The sequence below is a fragment of the Zeugodacus cucurbitae genome, chromosome Y (assembly GCF_028554725.1).
Source record: "Zeugodacus cucurbitae isolate PBARC_wt_2022May chromosome Y, idZeuCucr1.2, whole genome shotgun sequence".
Taxonomy (NCBI): Eukaryota; Metazoa; Arthropoda; class Insecta; order Diptera; family Tephritidae; genus Zeugodacus; species Zeugodacus cucurbitae.
The window spans coordinates 4,094,120-4,110,875 of NC_071673.1; the positions used below are offsets into that span (position 1 = coordinate 4,094,120).

The following is a 16,756-nucleotide window of genomic DNA, read 5'->3' on the forward strand; positions in this document are numbered from 1 at the left end:
TTGATTGATTGCAAAATTTTTATACTAATTTCCGAAAGTACAATTAAATGTTTGATTCATGGAGAAACTTTACACTTCACGGCAAAATCTACTTTTTTCTGGGTATTGGATAAAACTAACTTAAACCAGGAGAGTGAGTCATAAAAAATATTATATTCTCCGATTTTCGAAATTAGCCTCAAATAAACGAATTTATGGCATTATATGAAGAAACTTAAGGTAACTATTGGTAATTTCTGTAAATATGTATCGTCGAAAAACGAACTCATCAACAAAGTATGCCTAAGCACCATACTAACTACTAATATAATGAATGTTGGAGTAAGCGAGCAATTTTGACGGCAAAGAATAAAGATGTACATGACTTAAACTACATAATACAGAATGAGAAAATTGGTACACATCATTCATTCAAATCTATTGACTGTATAATAAACGAAGATGAAGTTACCAACTACAGTAGTTTTCCCAAATAACGAATATTCGTTTTAACGAAAACCGCTTAAAATGAACAAGCAAATTTGTTACATTGAGTACCTTAAATAGCGAACATCGGGGATTTGCAAGTACTCGGCTTAATGAACAACATAAAGAAGACATATGAAGAAAGAGAAAAAATAAAATTACTTCGAACCAGAATTAAAAATAAAACTTGAAAAAATTAAAAAAAAAATTGTAAATTGAAAAACTATTGAGTTTTATAAAAAAGTTTAAAATTATTGATCAACTCCAAATAGAAGTATAAGTGTTAGAATTGGTCCATTTTGGAAGAATTTATTGGATTTGAATTGTTTTGTTGTGGTTTTAATTTTTATCTAACTAAAATTTTGAATATATTTTCAGGAACTGGTTAAATCAAACAAAGAGATCCAAAACTTTTTTAGACGCGTTGAATGGCTGCGATGCAAAAATTTTCAAAACAGTGCATCGTTTTCTAAAGATTGGAGCAACAATCCCTATATCTGTCGCTTCAAGTGAACGCTCTTCGCAGGCTTAAAACATATTTAAGAAATAAAACTGGAGAAGCACGCCTGAACGGAATGGCTCTCTTGAATATCCATAGAGATATAGAAGTGACGGAGAAAGAGATTTTAAATGTTATGACCCAAAATAAAAGAAGATTAGACTTCAATTTGTGAATAAAATAATGAAATAAAACCCCCCAAATTTTTTTCCTGCGTTCGCCACTGGCGGTGGACAATAATACCGGTGGTCCATTCTTCCTGGACGCACCTGGAGGAACAGAGAAAACCTTTGTCATTTCATTGATTTTGGCCACTATTCGATCAAGATGTGACATAGCTTTGGCGTTAGCATCATCTGGAATTGCGACGACTCTTCTAGATGGCGGTCGTACCTCTCATTCTGCTTAAGCGCACTCTCAACCACTCAATTTAAACCCAATTGATACTCCAACATGCAATATTTCCCGATCCAGTGCAATGGGAAAATTGTAGATGGAATGCAAGCTCATTGTTTGGGATGAGTGCGCAATGTCACAAAATCGTAACGTAAAACATTATCGCTAACCACTAATATGAGAGATCAACTTCAAAATGATCAAAGTGCTGCACAATATTCCAAACAATTGTTAGCTGTTGGAAATGGAAAAGTCCAAGTTGATGCGACATCTAGATTAATTACTCTTATCAACGACTTTGCCGATTTGTAGACTCTCAATTAGCTCTTATTGAAAATGTTTTCCCAAACATTAGTGAGAATTATCAGAATTATGCTTGGTTAATTCAACGAGCAATTCTTACCGCAAAGAATAATGATGTACACGCACTGAATTTCACCATTTAATCAAAAAGAGCATTTCAATGAAACGGATAATTTGCGGACACGTATATCGCTCCGATTTAATATTTACTTTGGATTCACTTTCATTTACTTAGAGAAGTTCAACTAAATAACATTTCATTTTTATAATCGAAAAGTATTCATTACTGTTGTGAAATGAAATATAATTTTTCCTTTTCAAATATAAATCAAACAAAAAATCTTCATATTTTAATCACCAAACGAAATGTTACATTAAACGAACATAAAAAAAGTAAGGAAAGGCTAAGTTCGGGTGCAACCGAACATTTTATACTCTCGCAATTTATTGAAGAAATTTAACCAATACATATATGCGGAATAAACCTCATCGTATTTTTGAAAAACCTATAATTAGGTATATGGGAGCTAGGAGAAGATACTTTTGAAAAACCTACAATGAGGTATATGGAAATGTTGTTATTAGAAGAAAACGTTTTCCTCTGAATTAAATTAATATATCTGAGAGATTTACCCATATTTTCGGTTAAAATTTATCCTTAGGCGCTGAGTTCAACATGTTCGATATCTGGGGCCTTGAAAAAATATGGTCCGTTTTCGACAATTTTTTCACAAGTGAAGCCAGAGATGCACTAATTGTGTAAAGTTTTATTCCGTTATCTTCATTGGTTCCTTTTGTTTACAATATAAAGTGAAGGAATAAGATGGATTTCAAAATTGAGTTATAAGGAAAGTAGTAGTGGTTGTGAACCGATTTCGCCCATTTGTCAGGGTGTCAAGAATATATTATATACCGAATTTCATTCGGTCGAGTAGTTCCTGAGATATGGGTTTTGACCCATAAGTGGGCGATGCCACTCCCATTTTCCATTTTTTTTTAAATCTGAGTACAGCTCCCTTCTGCTATTTCTTCTGCAAAATTTGGAGTTTCTGACGCTTTTCGTTAGTTAGCTAACCCACTTTTAGTAATATTCAACCTAACCTTTGTATGGGAGGTGGGCGTGGTTATTATCCGATTTCAAATATTTTCATGGTGTGTGGTGGGGTATGTAAGAGAACCGACTGCAGAACGTTTGGCTTATATAGCTTTATTGGTTTGCGTGGGCGGTGCCACGCCCACTTCCCAAAAAAAATTACATCTAAATATGCCCCCTCCTAGTGGGCTCCTTTATTCCAAATTTTACTTTATATCTTCATTTATGGCTTAGTTATGGCACTTTATGTGTTTTTGGTTTTCGCCATTTTGTGGGCGTGGCAATGGTCCGATTCTGCCCATTTTCGAACTTGATCTTCTTATGGTGCCAAGGAATATTTGTGCCAAGTTTCGTCAAGATATCTTAATTTTTACTCAAGTTACAGCTTGCACAGACGGACAGACATCTGGATTTCAAATCTACTCGTCATCCTGATCACTTTGGTATATATGACTCTATATCTAACTCTTTTAGTTTTAGGTGTTACAAACAACCGTTATGTGAACAAAACTATAATACTCTCGTAGCAACTTTTGTTGCGAGAGTATAATTAAATAAATAAATTGCGAGAGTATAAAATGTTCGGTCACACCCGAACATAGTTCTTCCCTACTAGTTATACTCTCGCAACAAAAGTTGCTAAGAGAGTATTATAGTTTTGTTCACATAACGGTTGTTTGTAAGTCATAAAACTAAACGAGTTAGATATAGGGTTATATATATCAAAATGATCAGGGTGACGAGACGAGTTAAAATCACTGCCACGCCCACAAAATGGCGAAAACCGAAAACACATAAAGTGTCATAACTAAGCCATAAATAAAGTTATAAAAGTAAAATTTAAAATAGAGGATCGCACTAGGAAGGGGCATATTTGGATGTAATTTTTTTTGGGAAAGTGGGCGTGTCCCCGCCCCTAAATCGATTATTTGTATATAACTCGCAAACCAATAAAGCTATATAAACCAAACTTTCTGCAGTCAGTTCGCTTACGTACCCCACCACACACCATGAAAATAGTTGAAATCGGATAATGACCACGCCCACCTCCCATACAAAGGTTAGGTTGAAACTTACTAAAAGTGAGTTAACTCCGTAACGAAAAACGCCAAAAACACTAAATTTCACATAAGAAATGGCAGATAGAAGCTGCACTCAGATTTTTTTACAAAATGGAAAATGGGCTTGGCATCGCCCACTTATGGGTCAAAAACCATATCTCAGGAACTATTCGACCGATTTCAATGAAACTTGGTTTGTAATAGTTTTCTTACATCCCAATGATATGTTGTGAAAATAGGCCAAATCGCTTCACAACCACGCCAACTTCTTATATACCAGAACTTTGTAGACTATCTGAATCGTTAACTTTACAATATATAAAGGAAGCACTAGTGAAGATATCGATGCAGAACTTTGCACAAATACTACCTTTTATAGTGTGGAAGCCCCATTCTAAAAATCGCCGAAATCGGACCATAGGTTTTCAAGGCCCCATGTATCGAACATGAGGACCTCGGTGCTTCTAACCTAATATTAGGGTTTCCAACTTTCAATGGACTTTATACAATATATATGATAAATATGTGGGTCAAATTGTGTATTATATAATATACATAAAGTTAAATAAATAAATTGCGAGAGTATAAAATGTTCGCTTACACCTGAACTTTCCTTTACTTACTTGTTTTTTCTAATTTTTAATTAATAATTTCGTGAATGTAAAAATAGTTCACTGAAATTAAATGTTTATGTAAAAACCTTACAACCGTTTCTTTAATTATTTTATTCAGACGCATATATTGAGATGCTGATCTCTTTACTTCACGTAATTGATTTCAAGCATGAACTATTGAAGAAAACTAAGCCACAGTTCAAAAGAAATTACAAGAAATTGTTTAAAAATACAAAATAAAATTGTTGTAGTAGATAATCGGTCCAAGGGAATATATTTTGAACTCTGGCTATATATATATATATATCTTTTGTAAGAAAGATTGTGTAATCAATCAACATTATATTTCTACAGCAAGTGAGGAATGTTTGAGATTGACCGTAAGAAGAGACGTAAAAAGAGGTAGAAATGCGTGAGTATAAAAAGCTTGAAAAGATACCCGACATGGGTAACGCTCGGAAATTATATGAAAAGATGACGCGATTTAAATAAGGTTTCAAGACCGGAGTATTATCATGTAGGGACCGACAAGGTAATCTGGTAACGGATGTCCAGAGCATACTGGGATTATGGAGGGACCTCTGACCGGCTGAATGGCACTGAAAGTACAACACCAGGAGATGGCGAACCCGATTTCCCAACCGATGACAATGGAATAGATGTTCCATTACCCAACCATGAAGAAATTCTAATAGCAATTACCCGCAAGAAGTACAACAAAGCGGTTCCCAAGGTTTACTTATTATTTCATCTGGTTTTTATATGAAAGCTAGTTTTATTTGTAATACAAACACAAGTGAAATACATACCCCATGTTAGACTATAAATTAAAATAAATTTGAAATGAATGAAAATATTTGGAAATTAGTATTTATTTGTGATAAGGTGCAAAGCAAGCATTGCAAAGAGAAATCTGACATCTGTTTCTTTGAACATACACCGGGATACATACGTCCCGTTCGGAGCGAAAATGTTAATAGAGGAAAATTGTATTTGTGGCTTAAATATTACAGGCATTTAAGCGGGAAAGGTACTTAAGCGAGAAATTTTATATTTAAATTTAGAGAAAAAACAACGATATCGCAAAATATGGTCACTTAAGCGGGAAAGGCACTTAAACGGCCTTTAATTGAAGCCAAAGTATTATGTTTAGGCCAACTACTGCCAGATCAATCTGATTGATTGATTGCAAAATTTTTATACTAATTTCCGAAAGTACAATTAAATGTTTGATTCATGGAGAAACTTTACACTTCACGGCAAAATCTACTTTTTTCTGGGTATTGGAAAAAACTAACTTAAACCAGGAGAGTGAGTCATAAAAAATATTATATTCTCCGATTTTCGAAATTAGCCTCAAATAAACGAATTTATGGCATTATATGAAGAAACTTAAGGTAACTATTGGTAATTTCTGTAAATATGTATCGTCGAAAAACGAACTCATCAACAAAGTATTCCTAAGCACCATACTAACTACTAATATAATGAATGTTGGAGTAAGCGAGCAATTTTGACGGCAAAGAATAAAGATGTACATGACTTAAACTACATATACAGAATGAGAAAATTGGTACACATCATTCATTCAAATCTATTGACTGTATAATAAACGAAGATGAAGTTACCAACTACAGTAGTTTTCCCAAATAACGAATATTCGTTTTAACGAAAACCGCTTAAAATGAACAAGCAAATTTGTTACATTGAGTACCTTAAATAGCGAACATCGGGGATTTGCAAGTACTCGGCTTAATGAACAACATAAAGAAGACATATGAAGAAAGAGAAAAAATAAAATTACTTCGAACCAGAATTAAAAATAAAACTTGAAAAAATTAAAAAAAAATTTGTAAATTGAAAAACTATTGAGTTTTATAAAAAAGTTTAAAATTATTGATCAACTCCAAATAGTATAAGTGTTAGAATTGGTCCATTTTGGAAGAATTTATTGGATTTGAATTGTTTTGTTGTGGTTTTAATTTTTTAACAAATAATTAATAAAACAATATATTAAACTGCAATTATGGATATTTGACTTATGTTTATTGAAAAACATACCACTAAGTGAGTACTCGAATTAACGAAAATTCTATGTAATAGGGAACGCCGGACCAGCTAGTAAAGTTATATGAGTAAAATTTGATACAAAGGATTGCACTAGGACGGGACATTTTTGGATGTAATGTTTTGGCAAAGTCGGCGTGGGGACGCCCCTACTAAGTTTTTTATACATATCTAGTAAGTTTATAAAGCTATATCAACCAAACTCTCTAGAGTCGATTCCTTTAAGCATTGCTTAAACAGTCTAAAAATAAAGGAAATTGGATTATAACCAGTAGCTGCACTCGAATTGGTATAAAAATTTTAAATAGGCCACTTATGGGTCAAAAAGCACACTTCCCATATACCTGAAATTTACAGTCCATCTGAATCGTTTACTTTTCTATATGTAAAGTAAGCACTAGTGAAGATATCGGAATAGAACTTTGCACAAATATTCCATTTATCATACTATAATCACACATATCGCCCTTAAATATACCTAATATTAGCGATTTCAAACTTTCAAAAGAAGAAATGACATGGGAGATCTGCATTCAGATTTAAAAAAATGGAAAATGGGCGCGACGTCGCCCAATAATGGGTCAAAACCATAGCTCAGAAACTACTCGACCGATTTCAATTAAATGCAAATGGGACAGAACTTAATACAAATACTGAATTTATAGTGTGGCATCGCCCTTCTAAAAATTTTAGAAATCTGAACATAGGTTTCAAAGGGCCCATAAATCCAATAAGGGGTCCCCAGTGCTTCTAATAAATTTTTACCGAAAATGTAGCTGAGGTAGTTAAAATTATATACACATCGAACGATTTTTTTATATTAATGTTCAGCCTTAAGTTCAGCTATAAGTTACTATTCTAAGGTGCTAAAGTGATTTGCTTCACTTAAACGTTTTGTAGGTAACGATCCTTTATGAAATGGAGCAATGTCCTGTCTGAAATGTAGTCTTCTTCTTCTTAACTGGCGTAGAAACCGCTTACGCGGTTATAGCCGAGTCCACAACAGTGCGCCACGCATCTCTCCTTTTGGCGGTTTGGCGCCAATTGGTAATACCAAGTGAATACAGGTCCTTCTCCACCTGGTCCTTCCAACGGAGTGGAGGTCTCCCTCTTCCTCGGCTTCCACCAGCGGGTACTGCATCGAAAACTTTCAGAGCTGGGGCACTTTCATCCATTCGAACAACATGACCCAGCCAGCGTAGCCGCTGTCTTTTTATTCGCTGGACTATGTCTATGTCGTCGAACAACACATACAGCTCATCATTCCATCTTCTGCGGTATTCGCCGTTGCCAATGTTTAAGGGACCGTAAATCTTCCGCAAAACCTTTCTCTCGAAAACTCCTAGTGCCGTCTCATCGGATGTTGACACCGTCCACGCTTCTGCACCATAAAGTAGGACGGGAATAATGAGGGACTTGTAGAGTTTAGTTTTTGTTCGTCGAGAGAGGACTTTACTTTTCAATTGCCTACTCAGTCCATAGTAGCACCTGTTGGCAAGAGTGATTCTGCGTTGGATTTCAAGGCTGACATTATTATCGGTGTTAATGTTGGTTCCTAGGTATACGAAATTATCTACAACTTCAAAGTTATGACTGTCAACAGTGACGTGGGAGCCAAGACGCGAATGCGCTGACTGTTTGTTTGATGACAGGAGATATTTCGTCTTGTCCTCGTTCACCACCAGACCCATTCGCTTCGCTTCCTTATCCAGGCGGGAAAAAGCAGAACTAACGGCGCGGGTGTTGTTTCCGATGATATCAATATCGTCGGCGTACGCCAGGAGCTGTACACTCTTGTAGAAGATTGTACCTTCTCTATTTAGCTCTGCAGCTCTTATAATTTTCTCCAGCATCAAGTTAAAGAAGTCGCACGATAGCGAGTCACCTTGTCTGAAACCTCGTTTGGTATCGAACGGCTCGGAGAGGTCCTTCCCGATCCTGACGGAGCTTTTGGTGTTGCTCAACGTCAACTTACACAGCCGTATTAGTTTTGCGGGGATACCAAATTCAGACATCGCGTCATAAAGGCAGCTCCTTTTCGTGCTGTCGAAAGCAGCTTTAAAGTCGACAAATAGATGGTGTGTGTCGATCCTTTTTTCACGGGTCTTCTCCAAGATTTGGCGCATGGTGAATATCTGGTCAGTTGTTGATTTTCCAGGTCTAAAGCCACACTGATAAGGTCCAATCAGTTTGTTGACGGTGGGCTTTAGTCTTTCACACAGTACGCTCGATAGAACCTTATAAACGATGTTAAGGAGGCTTATCCCACGATAGTTGGCGCAGATTGTGGGGTCTCCCTTTTTGTGGATTGGGCAGAGTACACTGAGATTCCAATCGTCGGGCATGCTTTCTTCCGACCATATTTCGCAAAGAAGCTGATGCATGCACCTTATCAGCTCTTCGCCGCCGTATTTGAATAGCTCGGCCGGCAATCCATCGGCCCCCGCCGCCTTGTTGTTCTTCAAGCGGGTAATTGCTATTCTAATTTCTTCACGGTCGGGCAATGGAACATCTGTTCCATCGTCGTCGATTGGGGAATCGGGTTCGCCATCTCCTGGTGTTGTACTTTCACTGCCATTCAGCAGGCTGGAGAAGTGTTCCCTCCACAAACACAGTATACTCTGGTCATCAACCACTAGATCACCGCTGGGGGTCCTACAGGAGTGTGCTCCGGTCTTGAAACCTTCAGTTAGTCGCCGGATCTTTTCGTAAAATTTTCGAGCATTACCCCTGTCGGCCAGCTTGTCAAGCTCTTCATACTCACGCATTTCTGCCTCTTTCTTTCTTTTTCTGCAAATGCGTCTCGCTTCCCTCTTCAGCTCTCGGTATCTTTCCCATCCCGCTCGTGTTGCGGTCGATCGCAACATTGCGAGGTAGGCAGTCTGTTTTCTCTCCACTGCGAGACGACAATCCTCATCATACCAGCTGTTTTTTTGGCTTTTCCGAAAGCCAATGGTTTCGGTTGCAGCTGTACGTAAGGAGTTTGATATGCCGTCCCACAGCTCCCTTATACCGAGATGCTGATGAGTGCTCTCAGAGAGCAGGAGTGCAAGTCGAGTAGAAAATCGTTCGGCTGTCGGTTGTGATTGCAGCTTCTCGATGTCGAACCTTCCTTGTGTTTGTTGACGTGTGCGCTTTTCTACACAGAGGCGGGTGCGTATCTTAGCTGCTACAAGATAGTGGTCCGAGTCGATGTTGGGACCGCGAAGCGTACGCACATCAAAAACACTGGAGACATGTCGTCCATCTATCACAACATGATCGATCTGGTTGCGAGTGATTCGATCCGGGGACAGCCAAGTAGCTTGATGGATTTTCTTATGCTGGAATCTAGTGCTACAGATGACCATATTTCGGGCCCCGGCGAAGTCGATCAGCCTCAGACCGTTTGGTGATGTTTCGTCATGGAGGCTGAATTTTCCGACTGTTGTGCCAAAGACACCTTCTTTACCCACCCTAGCGTTGAAATCGCCAAGCACGATTTTGACATCGTGGCGGGGGCAGCGCTCATAGGTACGTTCTAGGCGCTCATAGAAGGTATCTTTGGTCACATCGTCCTTCTCTTCCGTCGGGGCGTGGGCGCAAATCAGCGATATGTTGAAGAACCTCGCTTTGATGCGGATTGTGGCTAGACGTTCATCCACCGGAGTGAATGCCAGGACTCGACGACGGAGTCTCTCTCCCACCACGAATCCCACACCGAATTTGCGCTCCTTTATATGGCCGCTGTAGTAGATGTCACAAGGACCCACCTTCTTCCGTCCTTGTCCCGTCCATCGCATTTCTTGGATTGCGGTGATGTCAGCCTTTACTCTTACGAGGACATCAACCAGCTGGGCAGAGGCACCTTCCCAATTAAGGGTCCGGACATTCCAGGTGCATGCCCTTAAATCATAGTCCTTTATACGTTTGCCGTGGTCGTCATCAAAAGGGGGGTTTCTCATCCGAGGCCTGTGTTTCTTATTCACTGGTTATTCGTTTTTATGTGGTGGGTCCCAAGCCCTACGCACAACCGCATAAGCGGGATTCGCCTTCTCACTTTAGCTCGCTTCCAGACGGATGTCTGTTGGCTACCCAGAGGATACTTGGTCTAAGACCGGAAGTTGTGAGCTGCTTGAGCCACATGTAAAAGAATCGTTCCTGGCCACTCCCAAGTGAATGGCAGTCAGAAACTTTCCTCACTTACGTGAACTTCTACATATGACTCCATCCTCCATCCTGAAATGTAGTCACTAGTTGAAAAAGGCCAACTAACCAGTACAATAACATGGTCATGTGAATTCTGATATATCCGGATGAGTTAGGATCCCCTAAATTAGTACCAAATCTGCAAAACAGAAGTAAGGTAAACTTCCCCAAAAAGTCATAATTTCACCTCCGACTCTGTTTAGGGCCTAAGCTGCATTATTATTATTCTCACGTGGGAATTGCATAGAGCATTTACTAACATACCCTGGAACTAAAATTCAGCTTCATTTATACACGACAGGTTTTAAGATGCAATTTAATGCTAATGAGAGACATATCGCTTTTTTTTTTGGTTTCGGAAATATTGACCACGTTATGCACAACAGAGGTATTTATGTTAACTTATTTAAGGCCCTGAACAGAGTGACATCATAGACTGTTCATGTAATATGCTGATTTGATGCTGCTGCAATATTAACAGGACTAATTCTGGGGTTTTGTATGACAGTTCCTACTAATCTTCCACATTCTCTTTGAATTATCACAAGTTTCCGCTTAGTTCTTTTTAAATTGTTTTTGCAAGTGTTCGCCTGCTTTTTTTAATATCATAATAAAAAGTATTCCATCAAAGTCTATAAATTTTAACTAACTCCGAGGCCAAAACACCAGCCTTTAACTTAGTAACAGTCTCCGATCTAGTTATAATCAATAATTCCTTTGTTTTCGGTATTTTATTTACCATATTTTATATTTTAAGGGTTTGTTAGTTTGTTATGAAAATCCAATCACTACTCTTGCTCAAACCAAATCCAAGGATAAAAGCTAAATCGGGTGTGTAAATCATTTTAACGCAAAAAAAATTGTGTAAAATATTACTACTGTGAGTCATCAGTTCGTTTGCCCATTTCTCTGTCGAATGTCCAGATATTTTTACCAAACTGACACCGTTCGCTTAGGAATAGATCAAGGTTTAAAACAACATAGCATTTTATGGCACTGCAAATGTGTGTGTGGATCAAATTGTGTGTTATGTATATTAATGAAATTAAATAAATAAATAATATGTTCGGTAACACCCGAACTTATGCCTTCCTTACTTATTTTTTGAATGTTTTTCCAGGGTGAGTAGTTTTTGCAGTTTTTAAATTCTCAATTTATTTACTTTTTTTAAATTATCACTTTTACAGTTTTGGAATTCTCACTATATATACATCGGCCGTTTGGCCGATTTGGCTGATTCTTTTTTGTGTGTATTCCAGGGGGTTTGAGGATGGTTCTTACGGAGAGAAAATTAAAAAAAAATGCCTCAAAAAGTCTAAAATTCACACTTTTCTAATCTCCCATACAAACAATTTGTAATATCTACATACATCTTATATCTTTCATATCTATCTTTATATATATAAATCTTCTGTACGTGTGTTAGTCATTGAACTCCTCCGAAACGGCTGGACCGATTTTGATGAAATTTTTTGTGTGTATTCCAGGGGGTTTGAGTATGGTTTAGATTCACAATAAGATCATCTAGATATTCTATTTTTTGTTATATTATTTATTTAAAAATTTTTGTTGATATTAGCACAACTTACATGGGATACCCCAGTCGCTGTGTCAAATATTCAAGAGTGTGTCTTGAAATCTTCGTGGAAGACTAGGAAAGAATTAGAAAATATGTAAATATGGAAAAATATCAATGAAAATATTAATACAAAATTTTATTTGAATTGACAACAAAATTAAAAAAAAAGAAATTTTATTTTGAAGGTTGTAATTGTTGCTTTGTTAAAATATTTTTGTCATAATTTATCAAAAATTCAGTTAAAGAATAATCAAAAATGAAAAATAATTTCTATAAAATATTTTTGTCATAATTCATCAAAAATTCATTTAAAGAATAATCAAAAATGTAAAATAATTTCTATAAAATTGAGTCATTATTTATCCGAAATAGGTACGGTAAAATCGTTTACCCTTCTAAATATTAACTTACAGAAGTTACAATATTAGCTGTAATTTATTCTTTATAGTATTGTATTTAAAAACAAGTAAGGAAGGGCTAAGTTCGGGTGTAACCGAAAATTTTATACTCTCGCAATTTATTGATGTAATTTTATAAAGATAACACAATTCGACCCATATATTGGGTATAAAGTTCAATAGAGTAACGAAAATCATCATAAATAGTATATGGGGACTTAGATAATTCCTAAACCGATTTCACTCGTTTTCACCACCAAGATACAATGTATCGAAGAATATACGCTCACTTAACCCATCTTTACCCATCGTTGCGCAAGCGCAACATTTCAAATTTGTTTTTATTTTATTTCTAAAATAAGGAAATAAATCTATGAAATCTAAGCCAGTCTCAAAGAGAAGAACTAACAGATAGACAACATTTTTTTTATGGTTTTTCAAATACAAATGCATTTTATTTTTATCATTAAAAAACTGCTTTTACTTTTAACACTGTACAAAGCTTTAACAATATCTTATTTGTGATATAAAGAAGAACTAACAGATAGACAAAATTTTTTTTATGGTTTTTCAAATACAAATGCATTTTATTTTTATCATTAAAAAACTGCTTTTACAATATCTTATTTGTGATATAAACCCTTTTGGTGGACAAAACTACCTACACGTGTTGTTTATCTTACATTTCTAGGAAACATTGCGTATACGCAAAGTTGGGAGTAACAATAGTCAGTTGTTATTGTTACTCAGGATGCCATTCGTGTTAGAAATGTATTGTCAATAATGGGTTCTCGTTATCAAGGAGTAGTTCTGTTTTGTTATTATTATTCAGTTGGTTCTAAAACGTTGAGCTAATAGCATAGATAACTTGATACGAGACTATTTTGCCACTGGTACTACATATTCGAGAAAATAGAACAATGAATAAAACAATGATAAATACGAAAACTCTTCAGAAAAAAGAGAGAGGGTCATTTGATTTCAGCTTTGACCAAAAGCATGAAGAACTATTAGTTCGATGGAATGACAATTCTGTGGTGAATGTGGCTACTAACAACGCAAAAATCGAACCATTGGTTACAGCAAAACATTACGATAGAAAACTAAAAAAAAATGGTGAATGTGCCTCAGCCCCAGATTATAATAAAATGGGAGGCGGCGATCTGCATAATAATGGAATTGCTAATTATAGGATTCGAGTAAAAGGGAAAAAGTGTTGGTGGCCATTGTTCATCAATTAGATAGATAGTGTTTTAGTAAAATCGTGGAAGATTTACAATCTGGCAAATGAGCGATCTATGACTCAATTAGAATTTAAATCTTACGTTGCTGTTAGTTTGATGAAAACCGAAGAAGCCCAACTTGCAGATAATTCTCACTTTTTAGGTAATTCAAATAGAAATTTAGGAAGAACATCCAAAAACGCATTACCTTCCAATATTCGCTTCGATAATATTGGTCCTGTCACAGAAGAGGACGAAAATAAACGTCGAAGAAGATGTAGAGAGTGTAGAAGTACAACAATTTATATGTGTAAAAAATGTCAGATGCTGATTGTTTTAAAATATTTCACTCACGCTAATCGCATAGTATTATCGTAAGTGAAATATTTTAAATGTATTTTTATGACTGGCTTGTATAATATAAGTTCAGTAATCCCAACGTTGCGTAGGCGCAACATTTCACGAAATGAAAAATAATTAATCAATATTTTTTTGTTAATGATTTTCTCTTAATTTATGTATTTTTAAACGTAATAAACAATAAAACCATAACATATGCATTTATTTTTACCCTTGGGAGTTAATGGGTTAATTTAATATTACTTATAATAAGGTATACGGGATCTGGGAAAATGTATGACCCGATTTTTACCATTTCAGGTACAGAGAGAAGCTGTTGTAAGAAGAAAATTCAGAGGGAATGAATGACATTAAAATATCTTATGGATTTACCTAAGTATATTTTCGGGGAAAAAATACCCTTAGGCACTGAGTTCTTCATGTTCGATATCAGGGGCCTTGAAAAGTCATGGTTCGATTTTGACAATTTTTTTCACAAGTGATGCAACAGATCATATACAGTGTTTGTGTAAAGTTTTATTTCGCTATCTTCCTTAGTTCCTAATGTATATATTATAAAGTAAAGGAATAAGATGAAATTCAAAAATGAGGTATATGGGAAGTTGTCGTGGTTGTGAACTAATTTCGTTCATTTTTCACACGTGTCATCAGGGTCTCAAGAAAATATTATATACCGAATTTCATTGAAATCTTACTAGTAGTTCATGAGATATGGTTTTTGACCCATAAGTGGGCGACGCCACGCCCATTTTCCATTTTGTAAAAAAATCTCAGTGCAACTTCCTTCTGCCATTTCTTATGTAAAATTTGGTGTTTCTGACGATTTTCGTTAGTGAGTTAACGCACTTTTAGTAATTTTCAACCTAACCTTTGTATGGGAGGTGGACGTGGTTATTATCCGATTTCTTTCGTTTTTGGACTGTATAAGGAAATGGCTAAATTAAACGACTGCAGAAATGTTGGTTTATATAGCTTTATTGGTTTGCGAGTTATATACAAAAAACCTATTTGGGGTTGGGGTCACGCCCACTTTTCCAAAAAAATTACATCCGAATGTGCCCCTCCCTAATGGGATCCTATGTTCCAAATTTCATAACTTTATTTATGACTTAGTTATGACACTGTATAGGTTTTCGGTTTCAGCCATTTTGTGGGCGTGGAAGTGGACCGATTTTGCCCATTTTCGAAAGCAACCTCCTCAGGGTGCCAAGGAACATATGTTCAAAGTTTCATTACGATATCTTAATTTTTACAATGAGTGTCAATATTGTCATGCTTTTAAATACAAAGGTGAATCGGCTGGTTTATGTTGCACATCTGGAAAAATTTTTCTGCCATTACTAAGTTCGCCACCAGAACCTTTGAAAATGCTATTAGCAGGAAACAAATCTCAATCAAAATTATTTTTGTGTAAAATCCGTAAATTTAATTCTTGCTTCCAAATGACCTCATTTGGAGCAACAAAAATTGTTCATAATGAAAATAGTCGCAATTTCGAATTTACATTCAAGATTCTAGGTCAAGTGTACCACCAAATAGGTTCATTGCTTCCCATGCCTGATTCTAATAAATTTACTTCATGGGCGATTAGGAAAAACAAGCTCATACACGCTGTGCATACAATCATATAGAGCTCCTTTATCTGCTCTATATGATTGTATTAAATCGTTGCGAGAAATCGTTGAAATTTTGGAAACTTACTTGCAAAGCAACAACCAATTAGTACGATTATTTAAGACTCTTTCAAACAAACTGCAAAACGACAACTGCGTCATTGTCATTAAAGCGGACAAAGGGCCTTATGGAGAGCACGTAGGCACATATAATGTTCCAACTGTGAATGAAGTTGCAGTTATTCAGCCCTATCACGCAATCCATCGTAGCAAAGCTACGAATACGAATAATTTGCCATCACTGAATCCATGTGAACTCGAAACTTTGTTACCATACTTAAATTTTGGATTTTGACATTACGAAATCAGCTGGGTTGAGAAAATTATGTATATTTTGATAAAGAAAACTGAAAACTTTTATGATATAGTTGAATTTTTGACCAAAAAATGTATTCGCTGACGTATGCATTTTTGCTGATGGAGGAAGAACGAGAGAGAACACGCCGCGATCTAAAACTTCAAAAAAAATCACTTAGGGACTTGAGCAACCCTCTGGAGTTAGGCGAAACAACGTACATACTCAGGTTCTATAAAAATAGTTATTCTTTATTAAAAGGAGTTTCTCAAAATAGGTTTGTTAAAAATTTTCGCTTAAATAAGGCGGCCTTTACGTATGTCCTCGGCGTTCTTGAGAGGAATGCAAGTTCTTCAAGGACTTCATCTATATCTTTACTTCATCGTTTGTCTTCAGTTTTACGTTTTTTTGCTGAGGGAGGCTACCAGCATGGAGTAGGCAAGGACTTCGATATTCCAATGGCTCAGTCTATATTTTGTTGTGTCTTAAAAGATGTATTAGCATCGCTTCAGTCCCATCTGTGCCCTCAGTGGATAAATCTT

General features: G+C 36.2%; 1 protein-coding gene across 8 annotated transcripts in view; it reads left to right on the forward strand.

Moving 5' to 3' along the window:
* Nucleotides 1-16,756, forward strand: part of LOC128923552 (protein rtoA-like) — a 2,411,103-nt gene that overhangs the window by 310,702 nt on the left and 2,083,645 nt on the right. The window lies entirely within an intron of this gene.